Source organism: Camelus ferus, chromosome 34, assembly GCF_009834535.1.
Source record: "Camelus ferus isolate YT-003-E chromosome 34, BCGSAC_Cfer_1.0, whole genome shotgun sequence".
NCBI lineage: Eukaryota > Metazoa > Chordata > Mammalia > Artiodactyla > Camelidae > Camelus > Camelus ferus.
The window spans coordinates 967,051-982,570 of record NC_045729.1 but is presented as its reverse complement, the minus strand read 5'-3'; the positions used below and the strand labels follow the sequence as shown (position 1 = coordinate 982,570).

At 36.3% G+C, this 15,520-nt stretch overlaps 1 protein-coding gene across 1 annotated transcript in view; it reads left to right on the top strand.

Moving 5' to 3' along the window:
- The window catches only part of DNM1L (dynamin 1 like), a 45,375-nt gene that overhangs the window by 1,017 nt on the left and 28,838 nt on the right, over positions 1-15,520 (top strand).

Below are 15,520 nucleotides of genomic sequence, written 5' to 3'. Positions count from 1 at the left end.
AACCATAGGCCTTTTATTGGAGTTCAGAGAAACGCATTTTAGACATTACTTAGTATATTAAGTGCTTTCATTTGTTAATGATGTTTTCTATTTCTGAGTGGTTTCCTCACTTTCCACGAGGTGCATCGCTACATCTTGCTACAAAATTAAAGTGTAGGATATACAAATTTTGAGAGGGGACTTGATGTTCAAAATACCGTAGTAGGTCCAGACACTGGAAACCTTGGAAACCATACACATCCCGGGGTGGGGGTGGGAATGGAGGATGGAAGGGGCTGGTTGCCTTAGGATTGGTGTAGATTCTGCTCAATCCTGCCTGCACATATAGTATTTGTAACTCTTAATATTTGGAGTTATTACTGGAGACTGAATCATCACCACAGTAAATTATGAGAAATATAGTTTAAAATATTTTATTATTATTTTTTTAAGTGGAGGTTCTAGGGATTGAAGCCAGGATCTTATGCATGCTAAGCATGCGCTCTCCCACTGAGCTATATGCCCCACTCTGAGAAATATTTTTATTGAGTATATTTTGTTCGCTGCTCTGTTCTGGGATATGTGGTAGGTGCTCCATAATACTTTGAATGAGTAGATAGTATTTTTAAAACACTGGGGCTTTTATCACCAAAGCCGTTCCGTTTTTATAAATAGAATTAGAGGAGATGATTTAAATTAAATCTTTGGTAGTAATTTGGAAGTGTTTCCCAGCTGTAGACCAGATACTTTCCCATATACTTTAAAGAAATTCTCAATGCTTTTTAAGCAAAAGAATCAGAGCTGTAGTGCATATAAACAGCTTCACATCAAGGAGGATTTTTCTTACACAAAATGGTTTATTTTGGTGAGTAAACCTGTTCCCAGAATTGAGGGGGGTGAGCAGGGTAGAAAAGTAAAGAGTTGACCATTGTGAAAGCCATTAACATGTGGTGGCAAAAACCATGCTAGTAGTGACAGTTATACGCCACTCATATCTTATTAGCTGAAATTCAGTCCTTTATTATTTAGGTACAGAAGAAATAAATAAAAATAGAAGCAATGTCCTTTCCCTCATATTTTCTTCAGTATGTTGAAAAAAACCTCTTTCATTTGATCTGAATAAAAGCACACCACAACTTTGTCATCTAGGTTATTTAAAGTATAACATGTGTACAGCACAGACCTCACATTCATGTATATACGTGTTTTGTATATATATATTTATTGAAGTGTAGTCAGTTTACAAGGTTGTGTCAGTTACTGGAATACAGCGTAACGCTTCAGTCATACATGAACAGACTTGAGCATTCTTAAGTTCATACTTAATGGAGTAGTGTAAAGTGAGTTCCAGACATAGTGAATGCTCTGTACTTCGTTCTGCCTGGTACACTTCTCAGTGGCAGGGATCATGTCTTCGTAACACAGGTATAATCTCTATCTTACGCATCACCTGTACTTTAAATGGCTACAGGTCCCATTTTGTGGAAATTTGTAGAACTGTGATTGTCAAACTTGAATGTATATAAGAATTATTTTGAAAAAAGTTTCCTGGACCCCATCCCCAGAGATTTTGATTTTATAAGTCTGGGGTGGTCCTGGCATCATAGGTCATTCTGATGCAGATGATTCATGGATCCTAATCTGAAAAATCTATTAGTGAGTCTTTGATTTTACAATGAGTGAAATTGGAAAAAGCAGGCAGGCGTTGTCTGAGGGCATACCACTGTTCAGTAGTGTGTTGATTTTGGCCACATTCTTGCTCCAAAATATCAGCTTCCAGGCAATCTTTGCGGATCTCTAAATGTTTTAAACTTTGATTCCCTGCCCCACCCCCAATTTTGATTTCTTAAATTGCCTAAATAATACTTTGCGGCCTAGAGAATTGGAGAAGTTGAGGAGAGAGATGTTTACATTCACACTTTTTATGATTTAGCTAAATAAATTGCTTTCCTCTTTCTCTAGCTGAGGTTCTTTGTGTGGAAACACCAGAAAACGGGGAGAGAGAAGGTTGATGCTTTTAAACCGTGGTGTTCTTTGCAGGTGAAGGAGATAAGACTTAATGACTTTTGTGACTCGACTTGGGAAATATAATCACTATTTCTTAAGTTGGGAATTGGAAGGTGGAGCCCTCCAGGTATGTAATCCAAACCACCACTAGCACAGGAGTCCCGATACAGGTGGCGTTAACCTGAGACTCTGGCTCGGTGTTGCTGGTAACATACCTTTCACCTTGCGTTTTATTTCAGTCATTGCAGTGCTCCACCTTCAGTAATTCAGACAAATGCGAAAGGAACTGGAGTCTTGCCTTTTAAATGACCAACTCACAAACCAACTTTTTAATTTAACATTTAAAAATTTAAATATAATTCATATAATATAAAACCCAACATTATAAAGTACATAGTTCAGTGGTTTTTTCGTATATTCACAAGGTTCGGCAACCATCAGCACTGTCTAATTCCAGAACATTCTCATTACCCCAGAAGGAAACTCCAAATCCATTAGCACAGTCCTCATCACCCCCCCAACCCCGCACCTGGCAACCACTAGTCTACTTTTTGTCTCTATGGATTTGCCTATTCTGGACGTTTCATATAAATGGAATTGTACAATCTGTGGTCTTTTGCGTCTGGCCTCTTTTGCTCAGCATAGTGTTTTTCAGGTTTGTTCATGTTGTAGCATGTATTAGTACTTCATTACTTTTTATGGCTGAATAATATTCCTTTGTATAGATATGCCACAGTTTGTTTATCCATTCATTAGCTGGTGGACATTTGGGTTTCTGCTTTTTGGCTATGTTGAATAATGCTGCTGTGAACATTGTTTTACAAGTTTTTGTGTGAACATATGTTTTCAGTTCTCTTGGGAATATACAGTTGACACGAGCAAAATGGATTTGAACTGCGAGGGTCCATTTATGCAGATTTTTTTCAATAAATACATCAGTACTACACGATGCATGGTTGGTTGAGTGTGGATGTGAAGCTGTGGCTATAGAGGGCCAACTGTGTAGTTAAATGCAGATTTACAAGGGCTAGTGTCTCTGACTGCTATTCAGGGATCCGCCGTACCTAGGAGTAGAATTGCTGGTTCATTTGGTAACTCTTAGTTAACTTTTTAAGGAACGGCCACACTGTTTTCCATGGTAGCTGTACCATTTTACAGACCTCTGTCAGTGTGTGAGGGTTTCAGTTTCTGTACACTCTCATCAACTCTTGTTACTGTCTTTTTTTAAGTGTTACATTATTCTAGAATTCTTTATTTAAAAGAAAGCAGACACAGTTCCCCTCCTACTACCTCCTCTGCCACTATTATTTACATTAGCTCTTTTTGGAATCTTGTTCTCTCCTGCTTGATCTGCCTACATTTGTCTTGTGTTTGTAGAGATGGTGGCTTCATTAAGTTTAGTAATTTGGTGCCAAATACTGATCTGAATTTTCATTCCTTCGTTGTTTTCTTGTGAGTGTTTTTAAGTAAATTTATGTTTTTCCCTTTTCTTTTTTTCTAGTTTTTCTGTGTAGATCATGTGCTGCTTCAGTTTTTTTTTAAATTTTAAAAACATTGAGGTGAAATTTATATAGCATAAAATTAGTTATCTTAAAGTGTGCAATTCATTGGCATTTAGTACAGTCATAATGTTGTGCAACTGCCACCACTGTCTAGGTCCAAAACATTTTCATCACCCCAAAAGAAAACTCCATATCCATTAAGGAGTCATTTCCTAATTCTCTTTCCCCTCAGTCCCTGGCAGCCATCAGTCTTCTTCCTTCTTAATGGATTTACCTATTTTGGATATTTTGTAGAAACAGAATCATACACTATATGGCCATTTCTGTTTGGCTTCTTTCATTTAGTATAGCATGGCCCATTCATATTGTAACATGTGTCAGTACTTTTAATTGCTGACTAATATTCCATTGTGTGTATATACCACGGTTTGTTTGTTGTTCATCTGTTGATGGGTATTTGGGTGGTTTCAGTCTTTTGTTGGTTGTGAGTAGTGCTGCGGTGAACTTTTGTGTACAAGTATTTAAATACCTGTTTCCAGTTCTTTCAGTTATAGACCCAGAGGTGAAATGCTGGGTCATATATTAATTCTCTGTTTAACTTTTGGAGGAACCACCAAAGTTTTTTCCACAGTTGCTATATCATTTTACATTCCCACCAACAATGTACTAGGCTTCCAATTTCTTTATATCCTGTTCAACACTTTGTTACTGTGTTTTTTTAATATAAGTTACCTGATGAGAGTGTGAAGTGGCATCACATTTGTGGTTTTGATTTGTATTTCCCTAATGACTAATGACGTGAATATCTTTTAGGTGTTTGTTGGGTTGTCTTTCTATGTTGAACTGTAAGAGTTCTTTATATATTCTGGATACTAGGCCATTATAAATGTGTGATTTGCACATACTTTCTCCGATTCTGTAGGTTGTCTTTTCACTTTCCTGATAGTGTCCTTTGATGCATAAAAGTTTTTAATTGTGATGAAGTCGAGTTTGTCTTTTTTTTTTTTATTTTGTTGCTTGTGCTTTGGGAATCATATCATTGCCAAATCCAAGGTCATGAAAGTTTATTATTTTATCATTATTTTATATTTTCTTCTAAGAATTTTATAGTTTTAGCTCTTACATTTAGGGTTTTGATCCATTTTGAGTAAATTTTTGTCTTTGGTATGAAGTACGGGTTCCCACCTTCATTCTTTTCCATGTGCCTGCCTATCCAGTTGATTCAACACTATTAGTTGGAGATTTGTTCTTTCCCCATTGAATGGTTTTGGCACTATTGTTGAAAATCAGTTGACTTAAGATGTGTGGATTTATTTCTGGACTCTAAATTATTTTCTGTTGGTCTGTAGGTCTATTCTTATGCCAGTACCATGCACTGTTCTGATTACTGTAGCTTTGCAGTGTATTTTGAAACCAGAAAGTAAGAGTCTCCCAACTGTTCTTTTTTTTGAAGATTGTTTTTGCAATTAGAAGTCCCTTGCCATTCACTCCACAGGAATTTTAGAATTGGTATTTCCATTTCTATAAATGAAGCTGTTGGAATTTTGATAGAGATTGTGTTGACTCTGTACATTGCTTTGGGGAATACTGCCATCTTAATATTAAATCAGACCTAGAATTCTTGGTTGATAGATTTTTTTTTCTTTCAGCTCTTTAGATGAGTCGTGCTACTGCCTCCAGCTTCCAAGATTTCTAATGAGAAATCTATTGTGTTGTTAATCTTACTGAGGATCTCTTGTATGTGAATTATCTGTTTCTCTCCTGCTGCTTTCAATATTAGTTTTTGTTTTTCAGCATTTTGATTACAGTTTGTCTCCATGTGGATCTCTTTGTGTTTATCCTACATCGAGTCACTGAGTTCTTTAATATGCAGATTCATGTCACTTTCTCCGATTCCCTGCTTTTATGGAAAAAGTGGAGATGGATATTACATTTGCTTTTCAGATATCTGGATCTCACTCTTTTATGTTCCAGACAGCACTGGGCCTGTATTTTATTTTTATTGATTTATTTAAATTGAAGTATAGTTGATTTACAGTGTTATGTTACTTTCTGGTGTGCAGCATAGTGATTCAATTATACACACATGTATATTCTTTTTCATATTCTTTTTTACTATAGGTTATTACAAGCTATTGAATATAGTTCCCTGTGATATACAGTAGGACCTTGTTGTTAATCTATTTTGTATATAGTAGTTTGTATCTACTAGTCCAAACTCCTAATTTATCCCTCCCCCCGACCTTCCTTTTCCCTTTGGTAACCATAAGTTTGTTTTCTATGTCAGGGTATCTCTTTCTGTTTTGTAAATAAGTTCATTTGTGTCATTTTTTTAAGATTCTACATACAAGTGATATATGATACTTATCTTTATCTGACTTAGTTCACTTAGTATGATAATCTCTAGGTCCATCCATGTTGCTGCAAATGACATTATTTCTTTTTTATGGCTAAGTAGTATTCCACTGTGTGTGTGTACACACACAGATGCACACCCCCACATAAATATATATATACTGCAACTTCTTTAGACATCCAATCATCTGTTGATGGACATTTAGTTTCAGGCCTGTATTTTATAATCAGGAAAAAGTTCTTCCCCAAGGAATGTCAGGTCTCCAGCATTTTAGCAAGTTTGGCTTCTGGGTAGTTGAAGTGTTGATATCACTGAGTAATATATGTAGTGATTATTCAATATAACAGTCACATTTCAACACAATACATTATGAAGTGATTTAAACTTTAGATTTATATTTTGCCAGTAGGTGAAGTGTTTGAGCTATGCAGTAAGAAATGTTAGTTCATTTATTTAAAATACCAGAAAGTTAACATTTCTAGTGATGCTCTGAGAAATATTTTAATTAAAATAAATAAGGCAAACATTAAGGAAACTTGTAATTCTGAAACTACTTCAGTTAAAAATTTAGGAAAGGTACATCTTTATCTGTTAATATCAAAATAAAGAATTGCAAGGTCTGCTTTATACAATGAAAAGTAAAAACTAAGCCATTAAAAACTGAATCAGCCTTGATTAATGTGACATGAACAAATATTTACAACTCCCTACTCTCAATTGATGCCAATTATCAGAGAGAAAGAGATAAAAAATATGACAGAATTTAAGGCTCCATCTCAAAATATAAATTCAAAACACTATAAATCTCAATAAAGTACAATTTGGAAGAAACTAAAAGATGACACTGAGACCAAGCACACCAATTCTTAACCCCTAAATACACAGGCTGTTGAGTCAATTCTGGCAGAATGTGGAGATGAAGAAAGCAGAAGACCTTGCAGTGCCAAGAGAGCCCTATTTTCAGAGCAAGTCAGCTGTGACTTTGGCCACATTGGAACTCTTGTAGCCACTCACCTTCCTGGAAAGAGTGCAGACATTGAGCATTTAAATCAACAGCGGGAAACAAGCACTGATCTAACCAATTGTTGAAGAAACCTGATGCCATTTATAATGCTGAGGTAGAAAATTGGGAGTCCACAGACATGTTTTGTTTGGTCTGTGTTTGTTGATACATAAAGTTTTTTAATTGCGATATAATTGACATGTAACATTATATTAGGTTCAGGCAATAGCACAGTGATTTGATATATGTATATATTGGGAAACTATCACTCCCAGTAAGTCTAGTTGACATCCATCACCACACATGGTTAAAATTTTTTTCTCATGAGAACTTTTAAGATTTACTCTCTTGGTAACTTTCACATATACAATAGTATTACTGTCTGTAGTCACCAGGCTGTAAATTACATCCCCAGGACTTATTTTATAACTAGAAGTTTGTACATCTGACTGTCTTTACCCATTTTACTTATCCCCACCTCTGGCACACACCAGTCTGTTCTCTGTATTTATGGCTTTATTTTTGTTTGTTTTGTTTTAGATTCCACAAATAAATGAGATCAAGTGGTATTCGCCTTTCTTTGACTTATTTTACTTAGTATGGGACCCTCAGTGTCCATCCATGTTGTTACAAACAGCAAGATTTCCTTCTTTTTTATGTCTGAATACTATTCTCATTTTTTGTATGTGTATACATGCACACACCACATTTTCTTTATCTATCCATTGATGGACACTTACTATTTCCATTTCTTGGCTGTTGGAAATAATGCACCACTGCTCATGGGGGTGCACGTGTCTTTTCAGTTTAGGGTTTTTGTTTCCTTCAGATAAATACCCAGAAGCGGAATTGCTGGATCATGTGGTAGCTCTGTTTTCAGTTGTCACTGATCCTTCTGCTTCATGTAGTTTGCTCTGGAACCTCTGTTTTGTACTCTCTTGTATTTTCTCTCTGTTGAAATTCTCTTTGTTTATCCATTTTTTTCTGGGCTTGTTTAGAATTTTATGCCTTTTTTTAACTTTATGAGATATATCACTTATCTCCATTTCATTAAGATTTTTTTTCTGAAGTTTTATCTTGTTCTTTTGTTTGAAACATACTTCTTTATTTTTCTTGACTCTCCGTGCTGGTTTGTATGCGTTAGAATCAGCAGCCGCCTCCACAAGTTTTGAACGAGTGGCCTTTTGTAGGAATGAACCTCATCATTCAGCCCTGCCCTAGATCTTAGTTGTCCAAACAGCCTGTCTTTTTCTCAGTGGATCCCATTAATTGAGGATATACCAAGACCTGTCAGCATCCCTTGGGGGAGGATCTTAGCACCCAGCTCAGGCTGATTGGACGCTGGATGCTCAGAGAGCAGCTTTCAAGTATATGCAAATACACTTTTTTAGGGGAAGACTGGGAGGTAGGTGTTTCTCCCTGCTCCCTTTACACGGTGTCCTGGGAGGCTGGCCACAGTGAGTCTGCGTAAGCTCCCCAGAGCTTTCTTAGTTCACTGTGTCTTATGGTTCTCATGGATGCACGTCCTGTTAGCTTTCAAAGCTAGATGCTTTGGGGGCCTGTCTCTCAGGTGCAGATCTTAGAAGTTGGGGTGCCAGACGTGGGGCTCAGACCCTTCGCTCTTCAGGGAGAAGCTGGGTGTTGTGAGTTCCCTCATGATTGTAGGTCACCGTGCCTGGAATGGGGTTTATGGTGAGATTGTGTCTGAGCCTTTTCTACCTGTTTCCGTGTGGATTTTTGTCATTTTCCTGATGTGTAGGAGTTGCTCAGCTAGTTTTTTAGTTTCTTTCAGAGGGAATTTTTCCATTTTTAGCTGTAAATTCAGTATGTCCGTGGTAGGATGTGAGTTCGGGATCCTCCTGTGTTGTCATCCTGAGCTGAAACAATACGATATGTGAAAAGAAAAAGAATTAGTTGCCAATGTTTAAAAATGGGTGGATTTAATTGAAAAGCCGACATTTCTGGTTTTTCCTTTAAAAGAATCAGAAAATCTGACCACACTGGACGCCCATTTCCAGTGGTTTTGAAGAAACGCCTGCTTTAGAAGGGTCAGACTGCATCTAGTTAGCCATGGCTTCCTGTGCTCCCGGTTGCCTTCCATGGTTACCACTTACCATCATACATGTGTTGCTATTTTTTATGGTGTGAAGAGGGCAATGAAATGTCTTCTGTTTGCATGTTTCTATCAAAAGGGGAAAGCTAAAGACTACCTGGGAAATATTCTTATATTTTTTATATTCTTGAGAAACATTCTTATTTCGTGAGATGTGAAAAATATTCTTATATTTTTAATATGCAAACAAAATGTCAGAAGAATACAATCTGATGTCATTGGTTTACCCATTTAGGTTACCTGCGTTGCTTATGTGACAGTTGAGTTTGTAACCTCTGTTGGTTTGCTAAAGCTGCCCTAACAAAACCCCACACGTGCGGGGTGGCACGTACACAGCACATGCAAGTCACAGAAGGTGATTTTCTCACAGTGCTGGAGGCTGGAAGTCCGATATCAAGATGTAGGTGGGTCTGGATTCTCTTGAGGCCTCTCTCCTTGGCTTGCAGATGACTGCCTTCTCTCTTTGTCCTCATGTGTTCATTCCTCTGTATGTCACATCCCTAATGTCTTTCTGTTTGTGCAAATTTTCTCTTTTTATAAGGACACTAGTCAGTTTGGATTACAGCCCACCCTCATGACCTTGTTTTAACTTAATTGACTGTCTCCAAATATGATCACACATTGCGGTATGACTTTTGAGGGAGTTAGAGCTTCAGTATATGAGTTTTGGAGGGATGCAATTCAATCCATAATAACCTGTCTTAAAAAAACTATATGTAGATACATAAAAACGTACATCTAACTGAAAATCAGTAGCCATAAAGGAGGAGACAAAGGTAGATAATTAGAGTAACAAAATGAGGTTAATACAGAATTCAGGAGAGAAATTTAAAAAGTATTCTTTGTGATATACTTTCTTTAAGAAGGAAGAACAACATGTCATAGTGGGTGGAGGTGATGGGGAACAATAGTCACACTGAAATTATTGAAACCTAATTTATGAAATAGAAAAACAACTTGAAGAATTCTCTAAAAAGACAGATCAAAACCATATGTTACGAAATTTATTAGCAGTAAGAGACTGGATGGTGAGACCTAAGAGCAAACATCCTTATAGCTGAGAAAGAACATTTGGAACAGATGGACAAAGAATGATCAAACAAACAATAAGCAGAAGTTCCCCAGAGTTGATATAACACATCTTCAGATTTCAGTTGCTGGGTACAAATATTGAAAGAATTGACACACCCTGGTTAAATTTCTGAAATCCAAACAAAAAAGCCATAATTCTCCAAGTGTCGAAATAGAAGAGGGGAGGAAAAGACAGATTTCCTAAAAGGGAAAGAGAATCAGACTGGCATCAGACTTCCAATCTGCAACAGTAAATGTTAGATGGCATGCAGAGATGATTAAAATTTAGAGTTCCGAGGGGAATTAATTGTGATTTTAAAATTCTGTCTCCATTGACTGTAATCATTCTTTAAATGGGGTGAAACTTAAACACTGAGCAACAAGAGAGAACAGAAACATTTTTAATGGCTTCTTCATATCCTATCCAAGATATTGTGAGATAAAATTGAAATATTACCTGAATTGCTTCCGGAAGATCTCTGCAGTAGCCATTAAAGATTATTTTGAAACTGAAAACACCAGAAAGGTGTAAAGCATAGTATTATGGGCGCTGTTTATCTACCTCCCAGTTTAAGAAATAAACTATTAACTACCCAGGGGAATTTCCCCTCTTCCCAGGGAGACAGAGCCAATTTCCTGAATTGGGAATTTATCGTGCCATTTTACATATGGTACATAAGTAGATAACCTGAGCAATATATATTATTTTACATGTTTTACACTTACCTGAAGCAAGTGGTGTCAAATAGTATATATTCTGCAGTGTGTTTTTACACAGTGGTATATGTGAAATTTGCTCATACGTACACCTACATATTCCTAGTTTGCTCAGTGATACTGTTAGATTCCATTATATGAATATATCAAAATTTATTCTCTTGTTGAGGAACATTTAAATGTTTCCCCTTGTTTGCTGTAGCAGTTTTAGTAAGCAGCAGTACCAGTAACATTCCTATAAATGCTTCATTGTATACATTTGAGAATTACTCTATAGTATCAAGAAGTGGAAAGTATATTTATTTTCATTTTTACTTGATATTCCTGCTTGCTCCTCAGAATGTTTGTAACAATTTACATTTCCACTGGCAGAGTGGAATTTGTTTATGTCTATACTTGTTATTGTCACATTTTAAGTTTATGATACTTTATTGTGGTATTTTATTATGATAATTGTATTGCATCTCCCTGATTACTGATAAGTTTGAACAGCTTATTTCTTGGCCCTCTGTGGTTCTGTTTTTCTGTTCTTTTCATATCTCTGTGTGTGATTTTCTATTACTCATCTTTTTCTTATTGATTTGTAGGAGTTGTGTATACATTTTGGTTACTAATTCTTTGTTATGTGGATCACAGATATTTCCCCCAATTATTTTGTACGAGTAAAAGAACTTTTAATTTTACTACAATTGAATTATCAGTCTTTTCTGTTTCAAGTTGTACATTTTGTGTGTTAAGGGATCATTCCCTGTCTCAAAGTCATGAAAGTATTCTTATGTTCACTAATGTGTAAAGTCATGTTTTTCCACATTTGTTTATGATTCCTTTAGGAATTTGTGAAATGTATAGTTAGATGGTTTTTAGCATGTCCGTAGAGTTGTGTAAATATCACCATACTCTAATTATATAATATTTTGTCATCCGTAAAAGAAAGCTTGTATCCATTAGCAGTTGCTCCCCACTCTTCTCTGCCCCCAGGGCTAAGCAGACACTTCATCTACTTTCTTGCCTGTTCTGGACGTTTCATGTAAACAGAATCAAATAATATGTGGTCTTTTGTGACTGGCTTCTTTCACTTAGCATAATGTTTTTGAGATTCATCCATGTTGTAGTATGTATCTGTACTTTATTCCTTTTTATGACTGAGTAATATAAAAAAGTTATGTAAGACTAAACATTAGTCTCAGTATTTCAAAGTCATTTAAATGTCTGTGTTAGGGATTCTGGGAAGATGACAGCAATGGTAGAATAGTTTCCTAGTCTCTCTATGACTTTCCCATAAAAATAGAACAAGTGGATAGGAAAAACAAAAACAAAAACCCCATAAAGAACATCTACAAGAAAGTTAGTTGACCATGTTTCTCCACAGACTCTCAAATACTGGTAGTTTGAGGACAGACCACTAGCAGCTCCAAGACCTGCGTATTATTATCTACGTAGGAAGAAGAAGGAAGCAATGGAACGTCAAATGAATGTGAGAATCGAAAAATAGCCGGAAGGCAATCACTGGAAAGCTTGGAGGGCCAGTTTAGGAATACCAGCTGAAACTGGGAGGGGTTTTGCACACACTGATAATGGGTGAGTGAAAGAAGTCCTTTGTATAGTCTTAGGGGACTGAAGTGCCTTCATGAAACTTTAAAAACCAATCAAAGCTCCCTTCTGGGACGAGTCCTCACGTGAGAAGGAACTGAGACTACAATTGAACATCCCCTGAAGAGTACCAGGGAAGGAGACGGTCCAGATAAAAGTGGTGGAGAGGAACAGAACCAAGATATCTCAGAAAACAAAGAACTTTATTTTTAAACACTGCATGAAAACAAGAGGGAGTTTTAGAGTGTGAAGTTAGGCCAAGCCTCCTCCTAAAAGTTGAGGAAAATGAATTTCATTTTAAATATCAGCAATATGAAATGATTGTTGTCAAAGCTCATACAAAGTATTTAAAGAAAAGTGGACTCAGAATAGCTTTCCTATAGAAATGAAAGCACACCAAAAAGACATCCACAAAACAGGTGAAAACCATTAGATATTAAGACAAAAAGTAAGATGAGACTCATAATCAGAATAAGACATTTCAAAAAACAAGTTTGCTTAAGAAAATAAAAAAACTAGGTGGCAGAACTTTTTGAAGTATTAGAAATGAAACAAAATTTATTTTAGAAATAAATTAGGAAGAATGCACCAGAGCATATAAACATAAAAGATAACACCTTTAAAAGAGGAGGACATTGAAAATGAGAAGGATTTTTTTTTAAGAAGGTATAAAAAGGAGGTGTAAAAAGAATTTGATAGAAATTGATGTAGTAGAAAAAGGCAAAGAAAATCCAACATATGTATAATAGGCATCCCCAAAGAAGAGAAAAATGATAGCAAAGGAACAGAACAGATATTAAAAAAAAAAAAAAAAGCATTGTACTCAGGGATGACCACAAAAAACTATACTTTAACTGAATTAAAACCAGACTTGGAACTCCATTTTGAAAGAGCACAACACATACCTGAGAACATTGACACAGAAAGACCAACACTGAGATACATTCTAATAAAATTATTGAATTTTAAAGGAAAAATAAAAATCCTTATGCAAGCAAAAGTCACAGTCTCCCATAAGGGAAGGAAAATCAGATTTTATACTTTTCAACAGTAAAAATTTCTAAGAGAAGACATGCTCTTATTATGAGAGAAGATACAATTTATTATGGAATTCCATATTTAAGATACCCAAGAAAGCATGAGCTGAAGATTTTACATTTAACCAAACTATTTTCAAGAATACACATCACAAGCTGTTATCTGTATGCTAGAACTGAAGGGTCTTTTTCCCACTAGCTCTTCCTGAGGAGTCTGCCAGAGAGCGAGCTTCAGAGAATCAGAATGGCTAGAGAGACATTAATGTAAGGACTGGCGACGAGCACTACACAAAGGGGGTTAAAAATGAGAAAATATGGTCTGTAAAGAGGTGGGAAGGAGAATGAAGGGATCACATTAAAACATTTAACAAACTTTTTATTAATCATATTGATAATGGAATAGTATTGGTATTATGGTTTGGAGGCTGTGTGTAATGTGAAATGAAAAGCAAATGAATGTTTTCTTCTAATTCTGCCACGGACTCTGTCCTTGAGAACCAAGATCCTCAGTATAGAAGAATAAAGACAGAGATGACTCAGATTGGGAAATATATATATGTATGTGTTTGTGTGTGTTTGTGTACGTGTGTTGTGTGGTGGTTGGGCCAAGATAGAGAAATAAGTTAAACATTTAACTCCAGGAGTTTTAAAAAGGAATAGATAAATAACCTGTCTCCCCCAGGCGGGGTAGGGGAAACAGTGGGAAGAAATTAACAGTATTAAAAAAAATAATCACAAAATGAAATCAATAAAATACAGATTTGACCGAAAAAGTCAACTGGGAAATCTGGTCAGAAACATAAAAGACAGATCATTAGAAATGAGAAAAATGAACAGTGTCTAAGAAAATTATAAGTAGTTTCACTTGTAAATTAGAAAATCCAGGAGAATTACTTGGCTTTTTTATGGATAGGTTTTTAATCAAACACATAAAGAACAGGAAGTTTCCATGCCGCTTAAATTAGTTCAGAGTACAGAAAAGAAATGATGGAAACACCCCAATTTACTTGTTGAGGGGGTGAACCTTGACTCCAAAACCGAGCAACAGCAGATCTACTGCATAACCTTCAATCTGACCTTCCGTATCCACCCAACATGAACGTTCTGAGGAGCCCTTCTGGACGGCGGGAGTGGGCCCCTGTGTCCTCTGGCTTCTGACTGGATTTAGAAATGGGGAGCCCTGACGGGAATTGGAGGAAAGGAGGAGACTAAAGCCTGGGTATTCATTCCCCTGGCTCACTGCCTGTGTGTGAGCCAGGGGAGTAAATGTGAAATCGGTGTTACATGTAAACTTGCAGCCTTGGGCTGGCGCTCCCTTTCCTGAAAGCCCTCATCCTTCTTTCGGGCCCTGTGGGCGGGAAGAGCGGCTCTGTCATTACTAACCTGGGGTATTGCACTGTCTCCGGTGATTCCCTCTGAGTCTCATCCAGCGCTGTGTCAACAGCCTGCTTGTAAATAAACTCTCCTTTAATTAACCTAGCTTGAGTGGGCCTTCTGCTGCCTGTAGACCCTTTGTGATATGGTAGATGAGTTTAGGGTTTTTGCATTTGTAGAAAATATGAAATTAGAAGACATACTAGTTTTGACTAAGGAAAAATACAATACACAAAAAATACTGTTACAAAAAAACATGAATTACAAAGTTGAGAAAAACAAATTTGTAAACGTTTAAAATGTATAATAGAGACTAGGCGTTTATATACTATTTGATTATCTGCTGTTTATTAGTATTGTATCTCTGTTAAATTTTCTGAGTGTGACCATTGTGCTGTGGTTATATAGAAGAATACCCTTATTCTTAAGAGATATGCCACAGTATTTAGGGATGAAGTGTCATGACATACTAACTTTCAAATGGGACAGCAAAAGAAAAGTGTGTGTAAGAAGAGACATGAAGCAAATGTGTCAAAGTGTTAATAATTGGTTAAGTTATATGGTACCTTTGTTAAGGCATATGGGTATTCACTGTTAATATTCTTGTAACTCTTGCAGCTTTGAAATTTTCAAAATAAAAATTTTGGGAAAATATTCAAAACAACAAAAAATGAAATACTTATTTGGATAAAGTGCTTTATGTAAAATACCAGCATTTGAACAAGCAAATCACTGAAGGAGACGTACGGAAGGCCCTCAAACACAGTGATG